Consider the following 11851-nt stretch of genomic DNA (forward strand, 5'->3'; position numbering starts at 1 on the left):
ACTCTTTGACTCACATGCTTTAACAAAACCAAAAGCCGCTCATACTTCAGCTGTATGGAGAGAGATGTCAGCAGCAGTACACCTCTGCTTCCTCTCACCCCAACCCCTGTTCAAGTTCTGTCTCTTCTCAAGCGAACACAAAATATTGATGCCCACACAAACTGTAACTAGCCAACAAAATATAGCGTACACTGGTCTTGTATCCTAAGCACATGCATGAGGTTCACATTACTGCAGTTGCTAGGAAAAAAATACAACTTAGACTTTTTTATCTTCACATGCAACTCTAGTGAAGTCAGAGTGATCAAAATAATTACAGAATGCTGCCATAAATCAAATGGGGAACTATTCTGCGGAATAATAGACTTTTGTTCATTCCATGATAGCAGCAGAGTTTAAACTAACGCCTAACACTTTCTTATTGTCAGAAAGATCATAAAATAGAATGCAGATATTCAATTATTTCACCTTAATTTAGAGCTCAAAAAGCAGAAACTGCCCTGGCAAATACCACATCTGTGTGAAGTATTTTACATTATCACTGTGTTTAAAACAAAACAAAACAGAAAAGCATTAAGAACAGGACACAGTTAAACTGACCACAAGCACTGTCAAATTTGGACCAAAAAAGGCTGTTTTACTTCTAATCTCTCACGTTACTAGGTATACAACATTCAGACAGAGTTGTGCTTTGTAAGCTGTTTGTCCCTCTCAGTAGTTTGTCATGTAAACCACAATTAAAAATACATACAGACAGGTCATATGCAGTTCTAGCAACTCATACAGAACTGCTAGCACACTTCAAAAATTAACAAACCCACTCTCCATTTAAAATCAAGTTGCCTTATCCCTTCCCAGAAGGTAAACTGAAAGCTGTTGCTATTCTAAATTAAGCGTTGTAGGTGAGATGTTGACACATGATTCTTCAAGGGTGCGAGCTACCCACCATAGATGCGAATACAACCAGACAGAAGGATAACCACAATGTGGTCACATCTACTTAGGAAATTATTCACAGCCCATAGCATAAAGTAGTCACCTCCTGAAAACTGCAATAACAGACTGCAGCTGCTTTCCTTGCAACACTCTAGCTAATCATAATTCCACCAGAACACCAGTCTAAACCTGTAGGAGGGTAGGCCAGATTTTCAAAATCCTCACTGTATCTGAAGGGAAAGCATAGTTTACTCGTGGATAGGATCAATGTGCCAAGCCTTTATTTATTCCAGAATTTCAATTCTTGTTCAGAAAAATTTGAGTTTAATATGACCAATCTGTGAATTCTTATGAATCGGAGGCTACCTGCTACTTCTCCTCCCACACCCTTATCGGTGGCTAAAACCTGAAGAATTTGAAGAGTCTTAGTTATTAAAAAAAAAAAAAATCCTAGTTTTAAAAGAAGGGACACGCACACAAAAAAAGGCTGACATAAGAAAGCCGTGGCTCCTTCCTACTAAAAATGTCTTTTAGACCTGTTTTTGAGTCCATATCTACGGAAACATCTTTCACACATCAGGGTCTACCTAAATCACTAGTACATTCTTCATTCTTTCATGACGTGGTTTGTATACTATACTGATTAAGTTGGAATGGCACCTTTAGTTAAGCATATAACTCTGTATGCAAATCAGATTAACCTATAGCGGTGCAAGTGCCCAAGTTACAGCATGACTTTGTTATGTAATAACACTAAAGAGAGAAGTCAGACCCAGAGCAGTCTGCATGCATGACGTGCAATAGAGCAACAGGTTCTGAACATGGTTTAACTTAGCCCTCTCTTGTATTTCTTTAGTCACCTTCCTAAACAGGAGTCCTTATCTTACGAGCCTTATTCTCCAAATAATTTTACTACCCTTCCCCTTGCCCTTCTTAACCCAGCCACACATTTCTGCAATCATGTTAGAAAACTGCAGTCTCATAGCAGGAGACAGAACCAGTCCTCTACTCTGGAAGCCTCAACTTTCAGGATGCTTGAATGATGCACATACCTACTAAAGGAGACAGACTTCTTCCTATTAAAGCCAAAGTAAGAGAAAATGCACTTCAGTCACGAAGTTTAGTGGCAAATGTACACCACCCACTCTTTTTTTTTTTTTCTTAGAGAAGGACAATTCTGAACAGTACTATAGCAGCAGTGCCCTGTAAAAAGACGAAAGGTGCAACATTTTCTTCAGAAATGGTAACTCTAAAAAAACATCATCTGGCACTGCAACTGCCACAACGATTAGTCAAGCAAACTTCAATTTTAACCTAAGATGATTCTTGGTTCACCATCTCTGTATCAGTGACTTCCATTAGTTTCTCATAAATGAGAAGAGCTTTCTGCAGTCACAGTTCCTGGGTTTTGGCTCTGAAGAATAGAGAGGCTTCAGAACAAAAACAAAAGTGAAAATGGACCCTATACATAAAAACGAATATGCAGGGGACACATTTATGCATCTACAAGTGCATCTAAACCATGACTTCCGAAATGCTTATTTTGTGGAGGTGAAACTGAAGGTCAGCCTCTACAGCAAGCGCATGAAAAATTCAAGTTGCAGTTTGCAGACAGAAAAGCAAGAATACTATACAGGGCGTAGAAAAATCAACACAAGTAACAAGATCTTGGATAAAACACAAGAGTGCCAAAATTCAAAGGACTGCAGCATTAGAAACAAAACAAATAATGAATGGAGCATGCCAAAGAGTCAGTAGCTAAACTCCTTGAAAATAGACACAACTGGAGAACAGAGCGGCAAAGAAAAGGAGGGTAATTAGTATACTGGACCATGGATACATATACCACAGATACATCACTGGAATGCATGAAATCTCTTTGCCCTTTCATTTGTCCCTCAAATTGTGCTATCCAGACAGCACAACTATAATGCCTTCTGATACACATGAAAATAAGTTTTACTGTTTTGCTATTTGCTTATTCATTTGCTTGAAGGTTCAAATGAAGACAAGTCTTAAATTGTTTACAAAGGACAGTTAATGTAAGTCCATGTACCCCTGTAAAAAGACAATTTATTTTTCCAAGGAATTCAGACACGGATTTGATCGTCTTGTCCAAGAAAACCAACCACCCCATCTGAAACTTGTACTTTAACAATATGTAATTTAATAACCCTTTTTAAACAATATTTGAATTATATTCCTCCCACTAGGATAAGCTGCTTATATGAACCACACTGAAGTCATAGGCACAGTTCAAACTAAGCTGAGAAATGTCCCCATACTTCAATTTCCTGGAAGAATTCTCCAAGTGACATTACGCCCTGCGTGTTGTCATGAGCACCATAAAGAAAGATTACAATCTTTACTTGAACTACAGGACACAGAGCAAGTCACCGAATTATACAGACTGCTACTGAATAGAAAAAGGGCATTTGATCACTTCAACTCCAGTCTGATCCGTGGTACTTTTCCCCCTGCCTTAAGCAGGCTGGATGCAGTAACCAGTCAGCATGTAATTGTGCAAACGTGGAAACATTTTCAGAAGTTAGCACCCATTGAATGAAAAACTGACAGTACATACTGGATGCCCCAAACCCATTAATGTTAACAAACAACATGTCAGAGATCATCCCAGGGATCGGAAGAATGACTAAAATAAAACAGAACACACAGATGAGGAGACATAATTACACCACAGTCATGGGCTGAATGAAGTCATGAAAAAGCTTCTTGCCAATGAACCATTTAAAAACTATTGGAGGCTATACGATTGAGTTCTGGCACTCAAGGTTCAACAACATCAATAAACTACTGAAAATTACAGTTAATGTTTCTGAATGTGTACTTTCAGATACAGGAATACGTGGCTAACTAGGAGGCGTGAATTGCCTATGAAAAAGAAGAAATAAAATACAGAAATGGGGCTATTTTAATAAACATAGACTAACACACAATTTCCCCACCAGAATACTTGCTGCTTGGACATGCAACTGTAGTCTGTGTTACATTTCAGTAAGACAATTGCAAATAGAAGAACATAAGAAGAAACTACCCATAGGGGTAAGAAAGTTTGTAATATTGATTTTTTTGGTTTAGGACAGATGTGGAAGCTATGGCATGTGGCAGACAAAGGGAACAGGAAAAGGTAGACAGCTGGAAACATTAAAGAAAGTAAAGAGAAATATCAAAGCTTGCAGAAACAGGCCTTCAGACAGGCAAGAATGTCTATACAAGGATGCAAGTGAGAGACAGCAAAAAAACTCCAAAGGTAAGCAAGTTAATGACTGCGTGTACAAGGGAAAGTACGAATTGTTTCGACCTTTCCCCACTTACCCTCCCCCTCTCTCCCTGTAATTAATATGCAACAGTGATTAAAATTACAACTTCATACCACAGCAGAAAACACTAAATCACTGCACCTCTGATACAGACACCTATGAGCTCTGACCTCTTGATAGCTGGTCCACAGGCACTGCCATTTCACTGAGCTAGGTTGTTTTGTTTTTTAAACTTAACTTCTGCTTAAAATCCTTTCTCCTTGCTAGGAGCTGACAGCCTTTCTGAATGCCTCCCCACACTAAGCAGGAAAATATTTTACCCCACTTGCTTTCCTATGTCAATTTATTTTTTGTGTGTCTGTATGGCAGGGTAGAGGCAGGATTTAGGAGAGGATTGCTAAAGCCTCCAAAAGTCTTCTGGAACACAGAAGGTAACCATTTCCAAGTTAACACCCTCCCTCCAAAGACATGTTTCAGCTTTTTCTTAAAACATCTTCTGCTCCTACCTACCTTTCCTGCAGACAAGTAAACCTGTTCCAAGGTTAAAGTAGGAACTGCTATTCTCGATATGTACATTGGCTGAGGTTCAAACTCTTTCCAAAGGAGACACATGTAATCTGATTTTTGAAAAAGCAAGCCTGCACATTGAAAAAGATAATTCATCTCTCTAACAAATTGTTCCTGCAGAAATTTGAAAGACACTGATGTAGTTTCAAGATTTCTTTATGGAGTTGTTTTCATTTTGCTCTATGGTCAGTTACTGAAGAAAATAACTTCTTTCCAGAATCACTAGGACCGCTGCTGGGAATAGAAAAATCACTACATTGATTTTGAGAGGAGATACAACTTGCATTCACAAGTACCAGTCACTCATCACGATCCTAACATGACTGGCACTCAGAACACAATTAAGGTAATATTTCTTGGCTCAGACAGAATTCTTGCTTCTTTCTAAATATTTGTACTACAAATTAGAGGTGGGAAAGCATAAGAAAAAAACCCCACGAGTTAGCAGTATCAAAGTATGAGCAGCCTAATCACTATGAAAAACTGCGTAGACAACCAAAATGGCATTAACAAGTACTATGAAAATCAATGAGGTAGCTCTGCATAAATTCATACGCTGCTGCCTGAACAGTATGAGAATGAAAAAGCCAAGGTCCTTGCTTGAAAGCATTAATAAGCACAAAACATGCCGATGCTGGTGTTCAGTTCAGCACCTTTCTGGTTATACTTCATTTTCTGAAGATTTTACTTAAAAGTGTTGTAAGATAAACAAAACCCACCCATTTTAGACACAGAGATTAGACAACTGCTTTGTTAATAGCACACAAACTCCTGCATACTCCAGCCAAAATTCAAAGCCCCATTGAAGCAAGCACTGTAAAAAAGAACTGGAAGATCCAAGGAAGCTGCAGTCTATGTAGACAGAAGTCAGGAGAAAGAAAGGCCTTGCTTCATTTTGTGTATCAATGAGATGCAGTAAGACTCAAATTTCTTGAAAGAGCAAGGCAAACAAGTGAAAATAAGAATTCCAACCAAACTGCTCATGTCAGAAGGAGTATACAGTGCTATGCAGCTATTCCAACAGAACTATGCCCAGCAATACAGTTTCACCAGAAACTAAAAATGGGCGAAGAGGAAACAGAAAGACAATGCAGAAGAATGGAGTTATAGTAAGTCGTAAAAGTTGAATTACAATTTTTTTCCCAGTATTTGTAATACCAAGAGTGCTCTGCCACTGTCATCTACCATCATAACAGAATATTACCCCACTCCTAGACATCATGGGCCTAATCGACAATTCTTGAATTCAAGCCACTGAAAGTCCAAGAATTGAACAGATCTGAATGCTTAACATTAACACATCAAATGCTTCAAGTAATATCTAAAAAATCCCTGTTCTTTAAATTTTTTTGATCTCTCATTTACAGCTTGAAGCCTCAGCATCTTCGTTCACTGCTAGTATTATCAACCAAACAGTATCTGCCATTAAAAAAAAAGTTGAAGATTCACAGAGGAATGTTTTCTTTAGTGGAAGAACCACACTATACCACTGTTATTTCTGTGTCAGAAAGAAAAACAAACAAACAAAAAGCATTTGCTTTTTTATCAAGTTCAGCTAAACCTATTCAGAAAAATCAGATGGAACTGGAGTCCTAGCCCATCCTGCCACTACCCAAAAGAGGACAGTGAAGTTCTTGGGTAAAAAGCCGCTAGATCAGAATGACTTACTAGAACGACCAGGACTGTTCAGGTTGTTCAAAAGCCACTGGAGTGAAGTCAAGCTACTGCCGATTTATCTTTGCCAGTGTTTTAGCTGAAGTGTTAAAATAAACCAGGAAAAAGATGCTACATGGAAAAAGGTCCCAATGGGATTATTCGCCGAGTCTCCAAAAACAAAGGGAGGCTTGAATAACAATAATTTAAAAAAACAACACCAAGGGCATTAATTGAACCATTCCTGAAATACAGCAAAAAAATTACACTCACACACACTCTCATCGGTGGTGAAGTAGTTCAGGAAACTGCCAATTTTTACAGTTAACATAATTTGGTATTGTTGCCTGTGGTAATGTGTATGAATTCTTATAGAATCCCACCATCCTTCTGTCATACTGTTTCACTGATAACCTCACCACAAACATCTTAAAATCTAAGTTAATACAGTCCTGTATACCTTAAAGAAAATTGAACACATGGAATCATCACACTATCTCCTCTTTAATTCTTAGTCTTTGTCTCCAGTTGCCCACCAAGGTCACTGCTCTTTTTTAAAAATTATTTAAAGCTTTCAAACTTCAGATCTTCCTAACTTTAAAAATAAGCATCAGCCACCTATTTCCGATTTCTCTTATGAGTAATATCTTTACCAATATGGAAGAATAAAATCCAAGTGAAAAAGTATATACAGATAGTGCTTGAGAGTAAAAAAAAAATAAACTATTTAGAGAAAACGCAACCAGTATGCATATGCCCAATGATTAAAAGATGTTTGCATGAAGGCCCCAAAATTTCCTGTTTAGCCAAGTACTCAATATTATGAAATAATTCAAAGTAAGATACATAAGCAATTTCCCAGACCCTTCATTTTACATGAAAATATTTGTGGGGTTCTAATCTCAGCAACATTACCACTACTCTGGTGAGGATATAGGAAAAGCAGCATACAGGAGACTTAAAACCTGATGACTACACATGGGAATAAAACAGGAATGAAATCGGAAATGTTCTGAAGTGTACAGCTGTAACCTGGCTTTGCTTGCAAGGAAATGACATCAAAACTATGCCAGAAGCACATTAAGACCTGGAAGTCAAATCCTCAAAGCTTAGGAAAAGCCGGAGTTTGTTCATTTGTACACACACAGAGCTTTTATTTACAAAGTTGTTTTGCCCTCACATCCCCAGCATTCCTATCTCATTAAAAGAACAAGGATAGAGGATGACTGCTGCAATAAAGTAGATTTTTTCCCCCAGGACTACATAAAAATGTAAAAAAAGAAACCAAGAGAAAAACCCTATTGTTTTAGCCTTTTATGCAGACAGTAACATTCAGGACAGAAGGCTTTCCTCTGAGAGTCACACTGATTATTACCAAGTTCACTTCTATCGCTATTGGTGCGGAGTTGACAGATTTGCCTATGATGAACAAGGGAGTAAGGTGCTCTCCTGAGTCCAAACTTGACTTCGTTGCAGCTCTAAATATTCTGGTCACCAAATGAGGACACTGTCGAATTCACCTGTTCTTCAAAATATAAGCAGTGCTAATGCCAGCATTTCCTAAGCTTACAGGGCCTCATTCTGCAGCCTCAGAATGGCTCTTTACAGACAGAAGCAGTACTAGATTTTTAAGAAGGGTCTGTCCAAATACTTACTATAATTGATTGGGGGAACGAGAAAATTATTTACTGATAGAAACTGATTCTTTCTTCATGAAATGTTCCTACAATTTAATACTAACCATTTACCTGCCACATTTTTCCGCATTCTGCACCCCTTTCCAAAGTTTGGGTTTTATTTAACTTAGCGGACAGCTAGAGAATTCCTTAAAATCATCTCCAAACACAAAGAGCTTAGGCACAGTTTACATAGTTCTCGTGGCTATTGCATTTTAGGGTATTTTGTAAGTAAAAAATACAACAGAATTTTATGCACAAATAGCTATGCTATATGGTCAAGAAGAATACAGACTACCATTCAAATTCCAGATCAAAAGTACAGCTGGCAGTTAAAATGAATTGTATGCATAGATACAGAAAATCCTTCAAGTTACAGCTGAGACCCAAACATGAAAGCACATTTCATCCTCTAGGTCACAATCCAGCAAGGCATTTAAGCATGAGAGCTACATCATACATCTGAGCAGTCCCACATAATTCAGTTGCACGTGGCGTATCAGCATAAGCGCATTTAAGTGCTTTGCTTTATTTAAACTGCAGCTATCAGAATACAAGTCATGTTACACTTGAGTTTCTTGGGTGTGTAAACTATTATCTTAGAAGATTTGAGAGACCTTTTTATCTATTAAAATATTCTTACCTGAACTGAGAACTAAGATGGTAGCAATAAGGAGGCTAATGTACTTTTTCCTCTCTGTGTAAACTGCGAGCATTTCTCTACATTTCAATATTGAAACCTGATTAGCCAGTTTTGTTTTTTCCTTTGTGTCACTCTTGGATGCTCTTTTGCTAGTACACTGCTATAAAGTTTACACTCTAAACAGTAGAAGTGTGCTTCATTGGAACTATCCATAGATGAAGGAAGTTTTTAGCCTGTTGTTTTAGTCACATATAAACACCTTTTTAGAAGAGCTGTTAAAAAACGGCTGAGCAACTGTTTCATATATTTATAAACACACTCTGTTCTGTAGACTTCGGTAGCAAGCTGAAATATCCATTTGTTAATTTTACCAGTATGTGAAAATAAAAAAAAATGAACACCCAGTAAAAACAAAGGCTTGTTCAGTTTAAACACAAACAGAAATAAATAGTAATAAAAAAAAGATAGAGACTTAACAGGCATCTGTAACTTAGTATGTGGTTTAACACAGAGCAGAATTTAGCAGATAGAAAAATAGAAAACCAGACCTTACAGCATTGGTTTAACACCAGTAACACTCAGCCGGATACCACCTCTATCGAGGAGCAAAAAATCAGTCTGCTCACTCCCATGGTATCACACTTGCTTCCTTCTCCTGCCCCAATTACAATTTCCTTGGTCTAAACATTCTTTCTAGTCTTTAGATTTAAAGGATTTACTGTAGCATTATTATTTACTCTAGCATTATTAAATCTTCATAAATCTCAAATCGTTCCTTCACAGACAGCAACAGGAACAACACAAAGAAGCTACAAGGAGATAATGCTATCTCCACTGTGATCCACACCACATCATGGCTCAAATACACGAATCATTCTTAAACAATATTTTTCTGCACTGGCTAATGGAGTGTACATATAATGCCCTAAGAATCATATTTTATGTACATTCCCTGGTTCTTCTAAATATCCTAAGAACACCAGCATTTTTTTCAGGGATTATGTATTGTTTACACGGACTTTATACTTTGCAACTTGCCATTGTTTCAATGAAGAGCATTACAGTTAAGCATCTTTAAATTTTAGAGAAGTTTATTTCCTATCCTAGTATTTTTAACTGAAATTTGGATCATGTGACTAAAACTACAGAGATCAGTAAGAATTCAGCAACAAAGTAGCATCCAAAAAGAGCTTAATTTTCAAAAGAAGAAATGAGTCTACAGGTTGCATCATTTAAAAAGTTACAGATAATACACCAATGTTTCAGAAAAATGTAAAAGCGAGGTACGATTTGTGTGAAAAGAGGAGCAAAAATTACAAAGGGCCACATGCAATGGTAAGAATAAATGTTGTTTGGCTCAGGTGTAGCTATGCTAAGCCACTATTGTCCTGACTTCAAACACTGTTACTCTAAGTCTTTAAAATTAGTTGCAGGTCTGCAGAGACAAAATGAATACAATTATTTTACAGTACTTCCCGTTCCAAAACTTGCTTATTTAATAGCACAACCTGCATTATTCAATCACTTAATTCCAATGCTGTTCTGCTGAGCCAGTTATGTAAAAAAATACTTTTACATCAGAATAGACTTGAACATGTAAAAATTAAGTCAACAGTAATGTCAATATTTTAGTAAGAAATACATTATTGTTAAACAACTTCTATTTAGGTCATCTTGTGAAAGCAGCTGCTTTGTATTCCTAGTTCCACTAGAAAGGAAAAGTGCAATAAGATCTCTTATTGACAGCTGCATTCAAAAACATACCAGTTACATAAGTTTGCAAATTATACTGTGCCAGAGTTAAATATCTAAGCATTTTAACGACAGTTCTTAAAATGCTATCTCAGCAAGAATGACTCAATTTCACTGCATAAGCTGTACTCCAGATAAGAAGCAACTAGCTTGATTTTATAGAAAAAACTTTTATGTATTCTGCTTTAATTCAAATTGCACTAAGTGAGTTCTGCTTGTTTAGACCTGCAAGCTTCACCAGTCATTTGGCATTTCCACCTCTCCTCCTCAGTTTCAACAAAAGCATCTCAAGCTTACCTATAGACAGTTAAGTAAATACTTGGAAAAAAGGTAGTTTTCCACGGTACCTCAAGGGGAGAGATTTACCGGACAACCACCAACCAAAGGACTAAACCTATTAACCAGAGCTAGGCCTCATCTGAGGCTATGCCAGAAGAGCATGAGAGTACAGACCAGCTCTCTCCAGTACAACCTACGTTTATCAGAGGGTTTTATCAGATATCTATGTCTGTGAGGAAAACATTAATAACTGGCATGATGCATCAGCAAGTCTTTTACTCTTAGCCCAGTCTCATACACAAAGGCAGACCCAGAAAGGCCTGGAAGGAAAAGCTTTAGGAGCAGCCGTCCCTGCCCCAGTGAAAAATGCTGGTACACCTACCAAATTTTCCTTCAACACCTTTCCTTTAATTGCTAGTTTGACTGGATAGGTAAAACGTAAAACTTCCCTGACCCGTGTTTTTTCCCCCACCCCCTGTCTCTGATGTTATTCATAGAAAAACTATGAATAGTTTCAGAAGGGAAGCTATCAGAGAAGAAATGCAGGTAGAACTTGCACAATCTTTGGTCATTTGGCAATTCACACAGGGTCCTGAGGGGTTTTTTTTGCTTCAATTTCACTAGTCCTTCACAAATCCTGCTTCAGCCACCTAACCACTAAAATGGTACATGTACAGGCTTGGGAAAGTGCTACAGGGGCTCATATTTAGAAAGTAATTTCCTAGAATCACAAGAGTTAGAACTTCTACTTTATAAAATGATTCTACTTACTCTGATGCTAAACATCACAACCTAAGGAAAACGTATCACCTACCTTCAAACCTACTGCTCTCAGAATCTAAAACTGCCTTCTGCTTAAAAAAATAAAAATTAAAAAATTCCTTTGTATGACATATAGGACCTTAAACCTTGAGGTTACCACAGAGGCCATCTGAATGACCAGCACTTTCTCATTTGACAAAAGGTTCAACTCAAAAAAAATTAGTTCCTCACAAGTACTACCGTAAACTTAAACGTTAGTTTTGCAACAACAGAATTTTGCCATACACATGGCAACACTGAAA

The sequence above is a fragment of the Aptenodytes forsteri genome, unplaced genomic scaffold, assembly GCF_000699145.1.
Source record: "Aptenodytes forsteri isolate BGI_AS27 unplaced genomic scaffold, ASM69914v1 Scaffold410, whole genome shotgun sequence".
In the NCBI taxonomy this organism is placed as follows: Eukaryota; Metazoa; Chordata; class Aves; order Sphenisciformes; family Spheniscidae; genus Aptenodytes; species Aptenodytes forsteri.